Below are 17,871 nucleotides of genomic sequence, written 5' to 3'. Positions count from 1 at the left end.
TGCCCTTTCATGGTTTTCTTTCGCAACCTTGAAAGAAGTTACATCTTACTTTTATGCTAATCTCTTCCACTTGCACACATTTCAAGGGAAACACACAAACACATACACGCTAACCGACAAACAAACAAACAAACAAACACACACACCATAAGTTGTGACTGACAGCAGAGAGGTTATGAATCCAGGCACTGAAGGAAACGTGCCTATTTTTCTTTACTCCTGCAGGGTAGAAAGAGGGAATGATGAACGGAGAGTCGTGTACCTGTGGGAGGTCAATATCGACACAACCCCAGCTCGGAAAATGACTGGCCCGAGGAGCAGAGCAGTTGTTCAGGGAGAAGCCAGATTGAGTACATGGCAGCACTGTAACAGTAATACTGTTCCAAGCCTGAAGGCTCTCGGTCACTGCTATCAGTCCTCCAAGGATCCCCGCTGAAGGTGCTTTGCTGTTTCATGGGGCAGCAAAAATGTAACTATGATATCTGTTTACAGATTTCAGTTCAGCGACAAATACAGAAAAGTTTTAGAGCTAGAAGCTTAAACAACAACAAGAAAACCGCTTGCATTCTTGTTGCAGGTATTTTTCTGTCACCAAGCTGCTGGTCAGAAGTGGCATCTATCAACTGAGCCAGGGCAACCACAGTGCAGGATGATCCAGGTAGGTTAAAAATCTATTAACTATGACACCAGGAGCACAAGACAAGCCAAAGTACCTAAAGCCAGCGTTATAACCAAAACATTTGCGAATAAGAAACACAACCAATCATGCTCTTGTATACAAATTTATGCAAATGTGCTGCAGTGTTTTATAGGCTTTTACACCAATGGGGCAAATTGTATGTTGAATTTATCTAACAAAACTAGACACAGAAGTGAAAACAGCACAGTGGTTCCAATAAAAGATCTAGAGCAATAAAGGCCGCTGAGGCAGTTAGACTGTTTTCATATACCTGTTTAATGCAGTTCAAACTAACTCTGGTGCATTTTCCTGGATGGTTTTGTGATAGTAGATTATCTGTTGGATTTTTACAACCCTGTCTCCTTAAGATTACGTTCCCATATAAAGAAACTGAATAATACGTTTCGAGGGAAACATATTTTGTCACGGATTACCTTTGTTTGTGACGTATCACAAATACGTTTGTAATGATAGTCCAAGGAAGTCCGCTTAGTGAGGAGGTCGGGGTGGATGGACGGGTCAAACAAACATAGGACTTTCACCTAGGAGGCCACTGATGTGAAACTAAAAGTCAACGTTCACTTATTTTAATTTACATCCATAGCTTAATGTAACAAACAGTCATTTTAAACCAAATTATGATGTTTTTTTCTTACTAAACCTAACCCCCTCTCCACCACCTACTGGACAGACAGCGGAACTCTTTCTCTAGCAGACTGATGAGCTTCGCTGTCACAAGGACCGATACAGGAAACATTTCCTTGCCAAAGGGATAACCCTCTACAACACCTCACCTCTGTCAAACAGAGAACTCTCAGCTTTTTAGTTTTTTGTCTCAACAACACTCCACCATGTTTTGCTCCTGCAATAATCTTGCACATGTTGAATTTGCACATCGGTTTACTGCCTCATTTATTTTTTATTTAAAAACAAAAAGTGCAGCTTGCACACTTTGCTAATGTACACTTTTTATGTTAGTTGTAGTAGTCTGGTATATTTATAGTGTATTCCAAAGTATTCTTTATATTGTGTATTCTATAGATATTATCTCTAATGTTGATATGTACATTTTATTTACTGTTCCTGTGCGTTGCCTGGAATCAATAAAGTGCATCCATCCATCTATTTATCTATTTATCTATTTATCTATCTATCTATCTATCTATCTATCTATCTATCTATCTATCTATCTATCTAGTACTGTAGTTTTGCATTTTTTTGCCTTGTTTTGTTTCAATTTCCAACGTTACCAAGTGTTTCAAACTGTGACAGTTATCTGGGAGAAAATGTTTTTCCCTCAAAACACAATGCTGTTGAGAATGTAGTGTAGTTGTATGGGAACGTTATTTTGTAAGAGACAGCTTTGGATTTTAAGCATGATTTGAAAAGTTAAATCAATATTAAGTCCATCTTCTGTCTAGCTGTCAGTCTTATAAGCATCAGCACGTGACTGCAGCGATTTTCCACGTTCAATCAGAAAGAAACAAGACTCATGGTACATGTCCACAGGGGTGTTTTTTATCGCGAATCCGGATCGCCTCCCAGCATTGGACACTTGATGGGCTGCCACTGAACACAAGGCACCTGATTGGATGAATGCTTTCCCTCATGGGCAGCTGCTCCCAGCTTTTAAATCGGAACCAACATGGCGGCTCGTTTGGAAACTTTCTTCTCTTACATTATGAAAATAGTTTACCGAAATGTGTTTCTGAAAACATTTTACGCGAGAAATAAGCCATGCAGTTACTGGATATGTCTTTATTTTAGATCGGCAACTGTTACAACCCGGAGTTGGGGTAGGGGTAAAGGAAGTAACATTTGAGCCGATGTTATCAGGCAATCACTTGTTTATTAATTAGTGATTGAAATTAAAGCAATATAACACATACAATGGATGGAATTAGTACAACGGAAAACGAGGGTTTAGGGGTGGCCGAAACGGAGGAAACAAAAAGGCACACACCCTAGCCCTGAACGAGCCTAACCAGCAGACAACTCAAACAACTGTTCTACTCACAACAAAATATAACTAAACACGAGTACCTCAAACTAGTTAACAGCTAATATTACAATCTAAAGTCCACTGACTCCAGTGGGACTTATACACAGGTTCTAGTTAACAGTTTCCACACACACAGTCGAGAGGCACGGGGAACAGATCAAATTAAATCACTGCCCGCCTTGGTCTGGTCACAGCTGGCCTTTAATTATTTCCCCCTCGGCCCAGCCGGCTGGTGATTGGCTAATCACTTGTGTCGTGGCAGAGGCAGGACCACAAACGGCGGGAAACAAAGGGCATCCCCCTGAGAGCGTTCCGGAGGCGTGGCCCCGAAGGGAATCCCCAAGACGTGACGTCGTCTTGGAGCGACGGGACAGCTGGACGCACCAAGAGAAAAAGAACACAGGGAACAGCGCCGCACAGCAACATACAACAATACAATACTAACAATACCGAACGGTCACCTCGGCGACCGTAACACCCCCCCACATAAATACAAACCCACCGGAGTTGTCACAACCTCACATCCAACCAATACTCCTTACCCTCTGGACAAGGCGTCGGCCACAATATTTTCTGAACCCTTTTTATGTTTAATCACAAGGTTGCGTTCCTGTACCAGCAGGGCCCAGCGCATGAGCCGCTGGTTGTGGTTATACATCCGCGACAAGAACACGAGCGGATTGTGATCTGTGTAAATCACCAGGGGCAGAGTACAGGAACCGAGGTATACATCAAAGTGTTGCAACGACCACAACAACGCTAACGTCTCTTTCTCAATCGTCGAATAGTTGAACTGATGCTGGTTAAATTTTCTCGAAAAATAACTGACAGGGTGCTCTATCCCATCTGCATCCTCCTGCATTAACACAGCCCCTGCGCCCACGGCGCTTGCGTCTACCTCCAACTTAAAAGGTCGGGCAAAATCGGGGGCAGCGAGGACCGGCGCGTGACACAAAAGGGATTTTACACTTTCAAATGCACGCTGGCACTCCGGAGTCCATTTAAACTCTACCTTGGGACTCGTGAGACTAGTCAGTGGGTGGACCACGGCAGAAAAGTTCCTACAGAAGCTTCTGTAGTACCCTGCCATGCCGAGGAAACGCCGCAATGCACGTCGGGTGCTTGGAACGGGGAACTCGGCTATCGCACTAACTTTAGCCTCGATGGGCCGGACCTCACCCTGACCCACTTGACGACCCAAATACGTGACGGTGCCTTTCCCGAACTCACATTTGGCTAAGTTCAGCGTGAGAGAGGCCCGCGCAAGACGACTGAGCACTTCAGTTAAGCTGAGCAAGTGTTCAGACCAGGAAGAAGAGTAAACTATCAGGTCATCGAGATATGCGTTGCAGTTGGCCACACCAGCCAGAACAGTGTTTACTAACCGCTGGAAAGTGGCAGGAGCGTTGCACATACCAAACGCCATGACAGTGTACTGAAGAAAGTGGTCTGGTGTTACAAAGGCGGAGATTTCTGACGCGCGCTTAGTCAGCGGCACCTGCCAGTAACCTTTAAGTAAATCCAATTTTGTGACAAATTTAGCAGTGCCTAAATTATCCACGCAATCCTCCATCCGCGGCAACGGATATGAGTCGGGTACGGTGACGGCGTTTACTTTACGAAAATCAGTAATGAACCTGGGTGAACCATCTGATTTAGCCTCTAGCAAACAGGGGGAGCTCCACGAACTAGTGCTGGGCTTGGCCAGGCCATTTTCCAACAGATATCTTACCTCTTTTTTCATCAGCTCTCTTTTAATCTGGTTAACACGATAAGAGTGCTGCTTAATTGATCGGGCATCTTTTACATCTATGTCATGTTCTAGTACCGTCGTACGAGTGGGAACATCACCAAAAAGACACGGATACTCAGCTACTAAGTTAACAATGTCCTGCTGTTGTTCTGCGTTCAGATGATTAAGCAGATGTGGTAACTCTTTCAGCATCTCTGAATTTGGTAACCGCGCACTGTGCTGTGAGGAGGGGCGTACAGCCAAGCCATCCTCGTCACCAGGACTTTTTTCGGCTACAATGAGCGCGGAGCAACCCCTTACTGGAGAGGGGTCATGTCTTGGGGAGCGAGTTTTCACGTCACGAGAGTGATACATTTTTAACATGTTCACATGGCAAACACGAGTTTTGCGCTTTCGGTCAGGAGTATTTATCACGTAGTCTGTCTCACTAAGTTTCTTTTGGATACTATACGGTCCGGAAAAACGCGCAGAGAGGGAAGAGCCCGGAATGGGTAACAGAGCCAACACTTGGTCACCCACTTCAAAGTGTCTGGCAACAGCGGATCGGTCGAACTGTTTTTTCATCTCCACCTGGGAGCTGGCGAGTGCGTCTCTCGCCAAACTACGAGCGTGATGCAAACGGTCACGGAATCTACTTACGTAGTCAAGCACATTACTCTCCTCGGACAACTCAGCCACGAGGAATCTATCTTTCAGCACCTTTAAAGGGCCGCGAACGGCGTGCCCAAAAACAAGCTCCCCTGGGCTGAATCCTAGAGATTCCTGTACGGATTCACGGGCGGCAAACAACGCAAACGGAATACCCTCATCCCAGCTTTTGTCTGACTCCAGACAGTATTTACGCAGCATGGATTTCAAGGTCTGATGCCAACGCTCCAGCGCGCCCTGTGACTCTGGGTGGTAGGCACTGGAGATCACATGTTTTACCCCTAAGGACTGAAGAATCTGTCCGAAGAGCTTGGATTTAAAATTGGTGCCTTGATCAGTCTGTACTACTTTTGGTAGACCAAAGGTAGTGAAAAACTTGGTCAGCGCTTTAACTATGGAACTGGATGTTATTTGGCGCAGCGGCACTGCTTCAGGGAACCGAGTGGAGGCGCACATAATGGTAAGTAGATACTGATTACCTGACTTCGACTTCGGTAGTGGCCCAACACAGTCTACTATGACTCTCTCAAATGGTTCACCGATAGCAGGTATCGGGCGCAGCGGTGCCGGCGGGATGGTCTGGTTTGGCTTACCTGCTAATTGACAAACATGACAAGTGCGACAATGGTTAACGACCTCAGATTTTAACCCTGGCCAGAAGAAGTGTTTCAGAATGAGGTTGTACGTCTTGTTAACTCCCAAATGCCCAGCCCACGGGCTTTCGTGTGCTAGAGTTAAAACATGCTCACGATAACTAACAGGAACAACAATTTGGTGGATGACATTCCACTCCACTCCAGCAGTTATCGTGGGAGACCATTTACGCATGAGAATGTCATCTTCCACATAATACTGGGCATCAGGGTTACTGGATGCATTACTTACCGTGGCAGACAAACATTTCCTCAGGCTTTTGTCTGCCCTTTGAGCAGCGATGAGCCGCTCCCGAGTTACAGGCAGCCGGAGCTCAGGAGATGCGGTGCTAATATTTACCTGTTCTTTTACCTCCTTAGGAGGAGAATGGGACGTCACAATGGCGTCTAGTTCGGTCTCACCTGCAAGGACTTTCAACAGCACACTGTCGGTTAGATCAACATCATTACTCCTGTCACTCTCTGCAGCACGCTTCTGTTTTTGAGCGCGCGTAATTACGCACGACGGGAACAAAGCCAGCAGCTCCGACTCCTCACTGTTAGCGGCGAGTCTTGGGCTGACAGAGAGTATCGGGGCCCTGTCTAACACCTCAAGCGTAGGCGTCACCTTACCCCCGGCAATGTCATTCCCCATTAACATTACGATGCCACGGATTGGCAACGCCGGGCAGACCGCTACCGGGAAGAAACCGCTTATTAATTTGGACTGCACATGCACCCGGTGCACTGGCCGCGGAACACAACCCATTTCGATTCCACTGAGCATCGTACTGTAGCCACACGCCGATTGCTCTGAAAATGGTAACGATTTTGCAATTATAACAGACTGGGAACCCCCGGTGTCGCGCAAAATCTGTATGGGACGCTGATCACCTGGCGCGCCGGTTAGCGACACTAAGCCCTCCATAATAAACGGCCTGAAGCAGGGATCAGGACTATCATCATCACACGGGTCTGTGGGATTTCCAATACGCCCTGATTTAATTAAGCCGATGCCTTTAGGCTGGCGCACAGCCGGAGACGGCTGCTGCTCCTCCTTACGTTTCAATAACAAACAATTTGCAATGACGTGTCCGGCCTTGTGGCAGTAGTAACACTCCCTCTCCTCTCTGCGCACGAGAGGAGCTCTGCTAGGACCTCTATCAACAGAGGCAGCGGGAACGAAACGAGGCCTGTCAGAAAAAGAGGACGAAGTGAACGTAACCTTGTGTGTAAGCATATACTCATCCGCCATAACAGCTGCAGCAGACAGAGTGTTTACTTTCTGCTCATTCAAATGCACAACCATGCGCTCAGGCAAACAATTTTTAAACTCTTCCAACAACATTAACTCACGAAGGGCAGAAAAATCATTACATTCCTTAGCGGAACACCATTTGTCAAAGAGACTTCCCTTATCCCTCGCAAACTCCACATAAGTTTGGGTGGCGGACTTTTTCTGGGCTCTAAATTTTTGCCTATAAGCCTCTGGCACCAATTCATAGGCGCGCAGAATGGCGGCTTTCACAGTGTCATAATCTTTACTAGCCTCAAGAGGGAGCGCTGCTACTACCTCTTGGGCTTTACCAGATAACCTACATTGTAGTAGTAGGGACCACATCTCAACAGGCCATTTAAGAGCCAGAGCAATGCGCTCAAAGGCGCTAAAGTAACAGTCCACTTCGGTTTCTCGGAACTGTGGGACTAAAGTGATGTTTTTACTAATGTCAAAAGCTCTTGGTGAATAACTAGCGAGCATTGAGGGTGAGCCAGCTGACGCAGAAGCTGCCTCTGCCGTAAGAGTTTCCCGCTGTAAATCAATCTCCATCTGACGTAACCTTACGTCTTTATCTGCCTCTATCTCCAGTTTTTTAACTTGCAGGCGGAAGTCAAGCTCTGCCTGACGTTCCTGCGCATGAGTCTGAGCCTCGAGGTGGAGACGAGCAAGGCGTACTTTTAAACGTGCCTCGTCTCGAGATCCTGCAGAACCAGGCGATAGGGGATCGTATCGAGGGAGAGTAACCGGCGTCTTAACCCGGCCCTCCGCCTCGAAGGCAATACCCGGGGCTGGTTTCGGCTCTCGCTCAGCCACAGTACTGGGAGTTCCACCCTCAGCCAGAGCGACTTCCTCCTGCATACTGGACTCTGCAGGCGCCAACATCTCAATCACCCTCAGCTCAACAAGTTTATTCACCACTAACTGCTTTAGCTCTTTCTTAATTAGCTGCCTCGATGCCGAGAAACTGAAGTGGCTGGCAATTTCTAACAGGTCGTCCTTTCTACACAGCGCAAGTTGATCACGGGTGGGGGTTTGAAGAAAACGCTCCAAATTGAACGCCATAGCACCCCCGGTGCAAACAATCAATCAATTAATTTAAACAAGAAATTCTCGGGAATAATTAAGATCCCGGACGAGCCCCCATTTATGTTACAACCCGGAGTTGGGGTAGGGGTAAAGGAAGTAACATTTGAGCCGATGTTATCAGGCAATCACTTGTTTATTAATTAGTGATTGAAATTAAAGCAATATAACACATACAATGGATGGAATTAGTACAACGGAAAACGAGGGTTTAGGGGTGGCCGAAACGGAGGAAACAAAAAGGCACACACCCTAGCCCTGAACGAGCCTAACCAGCAGACAACTCAAACAACTGTTCTACTCACAACAAAATATAACTAAACACGAGTACCTCAAACTAGTTAACAGCTAATATTACAATCTAAAGTCCACTGACTCCAGTGGGACTTATACACAGGTTCTAGTTAACAGTTTCCACACACACAGTCGAGAGGCACGGGGAACAGATCAAATTAAATCACTGCCCGCCTTGGTCTGGTCACAGCTGGCCTTTAATTATTTCCCCCTCGGCCCAGCCGGCTGGTGATTGGCTAATCACTTGTGTCGTGGCAGAGGCAGGACCACAAACGGCGGGAAACAAAGGGCATCCCCCTGAGAGCGTTCCGGAGGCGTGGCCCCGAAGGGAATCTCCAAGACGTGACGTCGTCTTGGAGCGACGGGACAGCTGGACGCACCAAGAGAAAAAGAACACAGGGAACAGCGCCGCACAGCAACATACAACAATACAATACTAACAATACCGAACGGTCACCTCGGCGACCGTAACAGCAACGTTTAGTTTTAAAGTTTCTAGGGAGTTTCCAGAGGAGGCAAATTGTGCCGGATGCCCCTGATTTGCATAAAGCAGCTTCGACCTCAACTTTATGCAAACGAGGAGCAGGCAACGTGAAGGTCCGTCGCCACGCAACCAGATGCTCTATCTCAGCAAGGGGAAAAAAACAACACTTTTCCACAACACAATACCACCAGTCATATAGTATTTTTTTAACAAATGTTTGACACATGTACATGGGGAGAAAATGAGCAGATTTTGATATTCCAGCAAACCTCACACTGATGCCAATATGATGCTTTTCTCTGCAGAAAAAGTCTACAACAACTGTTCAAATGTAATTCTGCAGCAACTAATCAATCCACCAACACAAAACCTGTGATCAGACTTCACAGCAGTCAAAAGATTTATTGCTAGATCATAACAGCAAGAACAGAAAGTTATGGTTCACAACAACAACGTCAGTTTTTTTTGTGGCTCTGCTGCCCAAATTATTTGCCAAAGTGAAATATCTCTTTAATCCAGTCCATCCAGTGGGGAGGAACTTGTGAAACAACATGATATTCTGTAGAAAACCTCAGGGCGCCATATTTATTATCTTACCACTGCAGAAAAAAACATGCTACACCTCGGTATATTTCAGTTGCTCGGCAGGGTGTGTTTTTGATCTGATCTATCCATTAAAAAGCACCTCATGTTCTCTGCCTCTCTCTGCCCCACACACTGAGAGGATGCAGGGGTAACAGGTCAGCCTTAAAGTGGATGCTGCTGGTTTTTCCACTTGTAGCACAACACAGTCTGAGCGTACATTGTGTCCACAGAGAGAAACCAATCAGTTCACAGTATGCTGCTGCTGCACCAGGCATCAAGCAGTCACAAACTCAAACACACACACACACACTGAATTAAAATACAAAGACATACATGCACAGCAGTGCTTTAGAAAATATGTCAAAATGAGAACAAGAGGAGAGAGATGAAAACATTTTAAGGCTGTCAATCGATTAAAATATTTAACCGGCAATAATCGTATGATTGTCCATGATTAATCGTGATTATTTGCAAATCATTTTTTATCGGTTCAAATATACCTTAAAGGGAGATTTGTCAAGTATTTAATACTCTTATCAACATGGGAGTGGTCAAATATGCTGCTTTATGCAAATGTATGTATATATTTAATATTGGAAATCAATTAACAACTCAAAACAATGACAAATATTGTCCAGAAACCCTCAAAGGTACTGCATTCAGCATAGAAACTATACTCAAATCATAACATGACAAACTCAAGGCCAACAGGCAACAATAGCAGTCAGTCAACACAGCCTCACGGCAGTTTGTGAAATAGTCACGAAATTTAATCTATTTGATTTGTGTACATAGACATGAATTTCCCCTTTTTTGTTCATGACGCTCAGCTCAATTTCTGTTCCACTCTTTTCAAAATAAAACTACTTAGTTAGGATTAGGCATAGATCGACTTGGTTAGGGGCTTAGGCAAAAAAAAAACTTTTTAGGAAAAGGTCGTGGTTTGGTTTAAGATAACACTTGAAGCGCCGTAACTTAAGTACGGAAGTTCCGTGACAAAAACTATTTAGTTAACTTTAGAAAAAGATGGTGGTTTGGGTTAAAATAACTCTGGAAGTGCCCTAACTTAAGTGCGGAAGTTACGTGGCAAATTAATCAACTTTGACTTGCGGTTTCACACAGGTCACGAACACTGGTCTCCTGGGTGAAAGTCCTGTGTTTTTTGGCCACCCTGTTGTCTTCCCTAAATGGCGTGCGTTGCTCTTTATACTTACCACTTCACAATTACGGGGATTACATATGAACTGATTTTGTGCTGACCATCACGAAAAAAAAAGGGGAAATTCGTGAATCAATACATCCAATTTCGTGACTACTTCACAAACTTCTGTGCGACTGGGCTGTGTGAGTGTGTGCTGACTTGACTATGAATTGCCCAAAACTGCATGTGATAATCATAAAGTGGGCACTCGTCTGTTCCCGTAGAACCCATTTTCAGGTCAAGGAACCCCTTTGAAAATGGCCATGCCAGTATTTCCTCGCCAAAATTTAGCATGAGTTTGGAACATTATTTAGTGTCCTTCGCCAAGTATGACATAGATTCCTTAGATTTTTTAATTTCATGTGATGCCAGTATCTTCACTCTAGCTTTAAAACTGAGCCCACTACAACTTAGATAGATTGCATTAATGCATTAAAACAAATTTGCGTTAAGGAGTTATTATCGCCTTAAAGTTGACAGTCAGGAGGAACACATAATGTGGGCTACATTGTGATTAAAATGTTACCCAATATGACTCCCTATTTAGTCTTTCTATCGTCTGTAATAACCATGAAGTGACGGTGTGTCCTGTATCTCCTATATTATACTGATTTCTATGGTTCTTACTGTATGTTGACCAGTCATGATATTGATCAGGCTGACAGAGGGAGAGAGAGCTACAGGGCAAATTCGGCCTCTGCTATTGATCAGCAACAGCAACATAAAAGAAATATTCCTGTAAATGTCAAAAAGGGATCATTCAGAGTCTCTGAAGACGCTATGTGGGAGTTTGCATCAGTGTGTATGTACTGTAAAAGAAGAAGTCTGAGCAACACTTTTTCTGCTTGCATGTGTGTAAGTGTATGTGTTGCCTTATTAGATGCTCAGTGTGCACGTATGTTTTTCCAAGTCTTCTTTTTTTTATCTGTGTGCATACAGTATGCATGGAATGCAAACATTGTTTTTTTTTATGTTTGGCTCTGTGTGTGTGCTTCTGTATGCGCGTTTTCCACGAATTCATGAATTCAGAATGAACGCTGGAGGCCACCCACCCAGTGCCTTCGAGTTAGTGTGAAACTCAACAGCAGAGCATGTTTACCGACACAAATAAAGGGCCGTCTGCACCACTGGAATACTCAATGTGAGGGAGTTTGCTTGAGTTGAGATTAACAACTTTGGCCGAAATATACCAGCAATAGGAATTGAATGCTGATCATGTACAATATTTTAAGAGACACGCTCACAAACATGCAATTGATGTGGTCGGTCTTGGCTTGACTTTATGAATAAAACACTTTGCCCTCAGAACACAACCAAAGCTTCACACACTTGCTTCTCCATTAAAGCATCACATGCCCAAAGACATGTTAACTAATTAATCAATGCTGCATTATCAATGATGTTGCCACTGTACGATTCACAGATCATCAATAGGGATCTGTGTTGCCATGGCAAAAATATTGAGTTTTACAAACTGCTGTAATGGGGGCTATTATGATGGAGACGCAGTGCTCCCATCTCCAGTGGCGATAGATAAATCTGTTTATAGTGGAAGCGTCATTATACATAGTATGGTCAGAAATCTGGAAATAAAGACACATTACAGGATTAGTTCGCTCTCTTTCCTGCTCGCCATATAGTCGCCGTTCCCACCATCACAGCTTGATAATGGATTCTTACAGTGGAGAGGGTATTCACACAATTGATGACTTTTACCAGAGTGGAACATTTGCTCACTTGCAAGAGTTGTATGAACTCCCTAGAAGTAATTTTTTCAGGTTTTTGCAAATCAGAAACCCTTCCTTTGAAAGGGCTTCACCCTTCTCCAAAATGTGGGTTCTGACAGAAAGGTGTCACACTTTTACAATTCATTACAATCTGTCAATCCCCCCCCTCTCTATAACTGCAGGGGAAAATGAGCTGGGGATGCAGATGAGACCCGATGAGACCTGGGAAGAGAGCCTTAAAGAGATTAATGCTTGCTCTATCAACTCTAGGTATTGTCTCATTCAGTTTCGGGTTATCCACAGACTCCACTATTCAAAACCAAAGCCTCACCAGATGTTTCCGGACATCTCCTAACAGTGTGATGAATGGGCAAATCTCCTCCATAGCTTCGCTCTCCATCCCAGGAGAGAGATATTGGTCTACTTTGTAAGAAACACTCTCTTAATATCCACATTGAACCAGATCCTGTCTTAATTGTGTTAAAAAGAGCCCAGCAGAACCTACTTTCCTATGGTCTGATTACAGCTAAAAATATAGATTTTGACATTCTGGAAGAAGAAGGAAGTTCCCACTTCACTACAAGCGGTGGCTCAATGAAATAACCAATAAGCTACCCTTCACCTTGACAGAATATGGTTCTCTCTGAAGAATACACAATTCAATAAGATCCGGCTGCCCCTCGTCTGTTACCTAAGAAACAACCCAGAGCAGACACTCGACTGTCAATTATCACTTTTCACCTTTATTATCATACTCTACTGTACGTACTGAGCAGAAGGAAGGGAAGAAGTGTGGGTGTGTTAAGAGTACATATATATATATATATATATATATATATATATATATATATATATATATATTCTAGCCCGTTCTCATTCCCAGGGCATCAAATAACGAGGCTTTGTTGCAGCCATCGGCGTTCGATTCCGCAACACAAGGCAGCCTTTAGTATGAAATGCACCGGCCGTTCCATTAACTACAATGTAAACCCATGCGCGGCAACAGTAAACGCTCAGTGTAAGTGCTCCGGGAGTGTGGTGACGTAGTTAAAGAGCGAAAAGACACACACCTTGGGGAGGTGGTTGGGTCCAACAAACACAAGGATTTCATCCAGGAGGTGGCTGTTCACGTCCCGTGTGTTAAGTTTCACTTTCACTTTACAATCAGCTGTTCGTTCGTGTCCCGTGTTAACAACGTTCAGTTTCATTTTCACTGTACAAACGTATTTAGTTTTAAGCCCAACCATGTAGTTCTTTCCTAAACCTAACTATAGTGGTTTTGATGCCAGAAATAAAGTGACGCCAGTGGGCATGACAAAGCGGCGGTACGTGACGAGCTGGGATGAGAATGTGTTGATATATTTGGTTTATTTATGTGGGATACCATCTGCTGTATTTGCTTTGTTTTTCTTAAAATTAAAATGTAGACTGCATCCTCATGTCCTACATCTTGAAACCCTTCTTTAATAAAACATACATACAATAAAAACAACATAATAAGATAGAAGGAGGAAGAAAGAATCAAGTAAATTGTTCTTGTGTGAGGACGGTAGCAAAGTACTGAATATCAATTAGAAAATGTACATGCATTAAGTAACACTATTAATATGTATGTGGAAAGCTCAGTTTTGACTGGAAGATAAAAAGATAAAACCTTTTATTCCCCTATTCACAACTGTCTTCACCTGATATGATGATGAGAGGAAGGAGGGGTGACGTGAGTCGGCTTGTGTTCCTCGAGACAAGAACATTACCCAGATTTTATTATGCTTTGCATGTAGAAAGCGAGCGGTGCAACATTATCCTACAGATTTCATCAAACATAATGTCAAGGTAATGACAAGTATTGGGGTGTGAACTTGGACATGAATTCAAATACGGTACAGATATTAAACATATACAGGATGTGGTTGTTGTGAGACAGATTATTAATATACCTTATTGCTTTTAAACTGGGTAATATACATTAAATTTGGATTAAAGTCTGCCCAATGTGTCTTGAAATGATATTACTCTTAAGCATATTCAGTTTCAGTAATTATTTTACAGCTTTTAAGCTTTTTGTGTGTCTCTCTCGTGTGTTTTTCACTCAAACCCACACTGACCAAACTCAATTTTCGTCCCCCATTATCTATAATTGAAAAACAAATAAAAGCAATATTACTTCTTCATGGACGACACAAAAATATATATTTCCTCGGTCCAAAATTGCTGTGAGGTTCAGCACACCATGCATCTATTACAACTGCCCCAGGAGTTTGGGCACACACAGTGTAAACAGACAATCACGGGGAGAGTGTTCTCAGGTAATTTGCAGAAGCTATTTGTCTCGGTGCAAAGGCCACAGAGAGTTTGGTTTCTGAGTGAGGGGGCCGAGGGATGGCAGAAAGCCAGGAAAAGCTGGTTTCCTGACTCAAAGTGGGAGGTTGGATTTACTTAAAGCAGTGCTGCCGACACAGACTGTGATAAACTGATTCACTTATCACCCATACAGTATGTAAATGCCGTTTACCCACCACTCAAAGTGTGATTTAGCATTTAGACACATGCCCCCGCGGGTGTTTATGCAGAGTTTACTCAGGTCAGCATGCCGTCTCACACTTTTTCCTCCTGTATAAATCCAGGGGTTGCTGGTTCGGTCGCTAATGATTCATCCTCATGTGAGCATAGAGCAGCCATCAACCTAACACCTACTCATGCGAGGCAGAATAAAAGGAAATTAACCCTCTGCATTGCGAAAGCACAGACTGCTGCTGAAAAAATAGACCGAGCAGGCTTCCAACAGTTTTTGAAACGTGATACATTAACAATAATTACAAAGTTAGTTCTAGAGAATTGCTATAAAGTACTTTCTGATTATATGTCAAACAGGGACATAAGTAGTACATAATTATAATATACTTGAAAGCAGACTGCTAGATAATGAACCCACTTAGGATGGTAGTGTATGACACACTCGACTGAGGCCTAATGTTTAAAGGTCTTATAACATTTTTATGTAGATGAATATTTTTTAAAAGAATAATACATCCACAGAGCGTTTAGAAAGGTGCCGAATAAAAGTATGGCTTTTCCTGAAAACATTTTTATGATTGGGAATTAATCATTTTAAGAGTTTTGGTGTGTCCGAAATTAATGTTTTGTTTATCTCTGTGGAAGATATCTAACGTTTGGTTCCCACTTCTAACAAGGCTTGTGAGCCAATAGTAGAACAACATCTCTGGGTCGTCAGTTAATGTGGAAAAAACAGATAAATGGCTGAGATTGACAGTAAGTGTCTGCTAATGACTTGTTGTGAAGTAAAAGCAATTGAACGAGGGAGGGAGAATGACACATCTAGTGTCTGAATGTTATCAATGTTATTAATAGCACCTTTAAAACAAGACTATGAGTCATGCTGCCAGCTCTGTAGGCTCAACACCAAAGTGTATAATAGACCCGCCTGTCCACCAGAGATAGTGTGCCAGTGTTGTGCTTTGCTTCACCGAGGCGTGAATATTACATGCATGTATGAAGGTGCAATACCAGCAGGGGACAACAAAACCATTTAGTTAGGTTTTGGAAAAACATCATGGTTGACCTTAAAATAAGTATATAAAATACGTATGGAAACAACGTAACATCAGTACGAAAAATTTGTCACAAACATCACTACAAAACGCTTTACTAACATAACCACTCTAACTAACGTAACTTTACATAAATGCAATGGAAAGGGGGGAGGAGAATGCATTATCTAGTGGCTGAATGTTATCAATGTTATCAATAGCACCATTAAAACAAGACAAGCAGTCATGCTGCAACGGCAAAGCGTGCAATAGACCCATCTGTCCACCAGAGGATGGCGTGTCCGTGCCACGTTTTGCCTTGTTGAGGCGTGAATATTACACACGTGTATACAAGTGCAGCACCAGCAGGGGGGTATCAAACCACTTAGCTAGGTTTAGTAAAAACATCATGGTTGGCTTTAAAATAAGTATACAAACTAAGTAAAATACGTACGGAAACAATGTAACATCAGTACGGAAAATGCGTCACAAACATCACTACAAAGCATGTGACAAACGTCACTAACGTCACTAACGTAACTAACGTCACTAACGTCACTAACGTAACTAACGTCACTAACGTAACTAACGTAACTTGCAAAACAAAACACCGGTCTCCTGGTTGACAGTCCTGTGTTTGTTGGACCCATCCACCTCCCCTCCCACACGCCATAAGCAGTCTTCTCACTTTTTATTCTACGTCACTAGCTCTGAGCATAGCATTTTAAAGCGGATGCATTTACATTACAGTCAGTACAGACTACATGGTGTAAAATGGTATGCCAAAAGCAAGAAGGACGTTCTTATTACACACTTTTGCCTTCCACGTTACTGTGTCATTCACATGCCTAACTTCACCTCGCTAACATAGTCACAATGAAAATGTTACAAAGACGTTCAGCTGTTTCCATGATTAAGAACCTCACTTTATTTGAACCGAAATGGACGATAAATTAGGGGAAAATGGAAATTTTAACAACTTCTCAAATGTTTTGTTCATGGGTGTCATCAAATTTTAATTTTTTAATTTGCGCAGCAGAGACTGAATTTCATTAGTTTTGCAGGTATTCGGTCATAAACCAAAGTATTGGACAAACTCGATGAAACTTTATCACAAAAGCTATTACAATTTATTCAGAGAGACATGAATTTTTGTACAAAATCTCATTAAATCTGAGAATGTGAATCCAGAACAGACATTTACTGTATCTTTCATTCAGAGATAAAATCATCTGATCACAGCTACTGTTGCTCAAGAACTATACGCTTCCATTTTCCTTCCATGCTGCGTCACCTCAACGACCTCTATTCTGATCAGAGGAGCGGGCAGAAGGCCCAAAAGAAAAGGAACATTATAAATTGCATTTCTCTAAGCTCTAACCTCCTTTTCTTTTTACTTAGACAATACCCTCGATGTGAATGCTTTTTTTTCTCTTTTATAAAGAAATTCAAGTTTGTGTAGTGTGTAGAGAAAGGTCAGCGCCACTGCATAGCTGTCAGCAGTGTAAATCTTATTCTCAGAGTAGGATATAAATCAAAGATGTCCCAGTGGTGGCTCAGTACTGATCTGTATGTGTACCTGCGTGTGTGCCTGTGCAGACTCTTTGAGGAATTCCCCTCTTTTAGTGACTCACGTTGTTTGTCCTGCTCCTCACTTTACAAATTCTTGATGTATAATCCCAAAAGGTCTCCTTTTGATGCACATGATGATCAGGATGATGATAAGCCATGTGACATTCACTGGTTGAGCAAAGAGCTGCATCTCAAGTAGCAACAGATTCTGTGTTGTGAATGTAATGCGAGATATAAGCTTATACATAAGGGAGATAGGGTGAGTAGGGTCGATTTTTAGTTGCAGATAAAGAACTCAAACATCTGTGCCCTGTCCTTCTTAGTGAAGTCAAGATGACGGTCAATCGGCGATTTTTGCCTTGAAATGTAATCAAAATATGACGA

At 43.1% G+C, this 17,871-nt stretch overlaps 1 long non-coding RNA gene across 2 annotated transcripts in view; it reads left to right on the top strand.

Moving 5' to 3' along the window:
- The window catches only part of LOC141756066 (uncharacterized), a 116,832-nt gene extending 115,319 nt beyond the window's left edge, over positions 1–1,513 (top strand). For both annotated transcript variants that reach the window (XR_012591395.1, XR_012591391.1), the window contains exons 4-5: positions 226–658; positions 1,371–1,513. This is a non-coding gene — a long non-coding RNA (uncharacterized LOC141756066). The remainder of the gene's footprint in view (positions 1–225; positions 659–1,370) is intronic.
- The last annotated feature ends 16,358 nt before the right edge of the window (positions 1,514–17,871 follow it).

The sequence above is a fragment of the Sebastes fasciatus genome, chromosome 18 (assembly GCF_043250625.1).
Source record: "Sebastes fasciatus isolate fSebFas1 chromosome 18, fSebFas1.pri, whole genome shotgun sequence".
Classification (NCBI taxonomy): domain Eukaryota; kingdom Metazoa; phylum Chordata; class Actinopteri; order Perciformes; family Sebastidae; genus Sebastes; species Sebastes fasciatus.
Note: the sequence above shows the minus strand (reverse complement) of the source record. Positions and strands in the feature narration are given on the sequence as shown.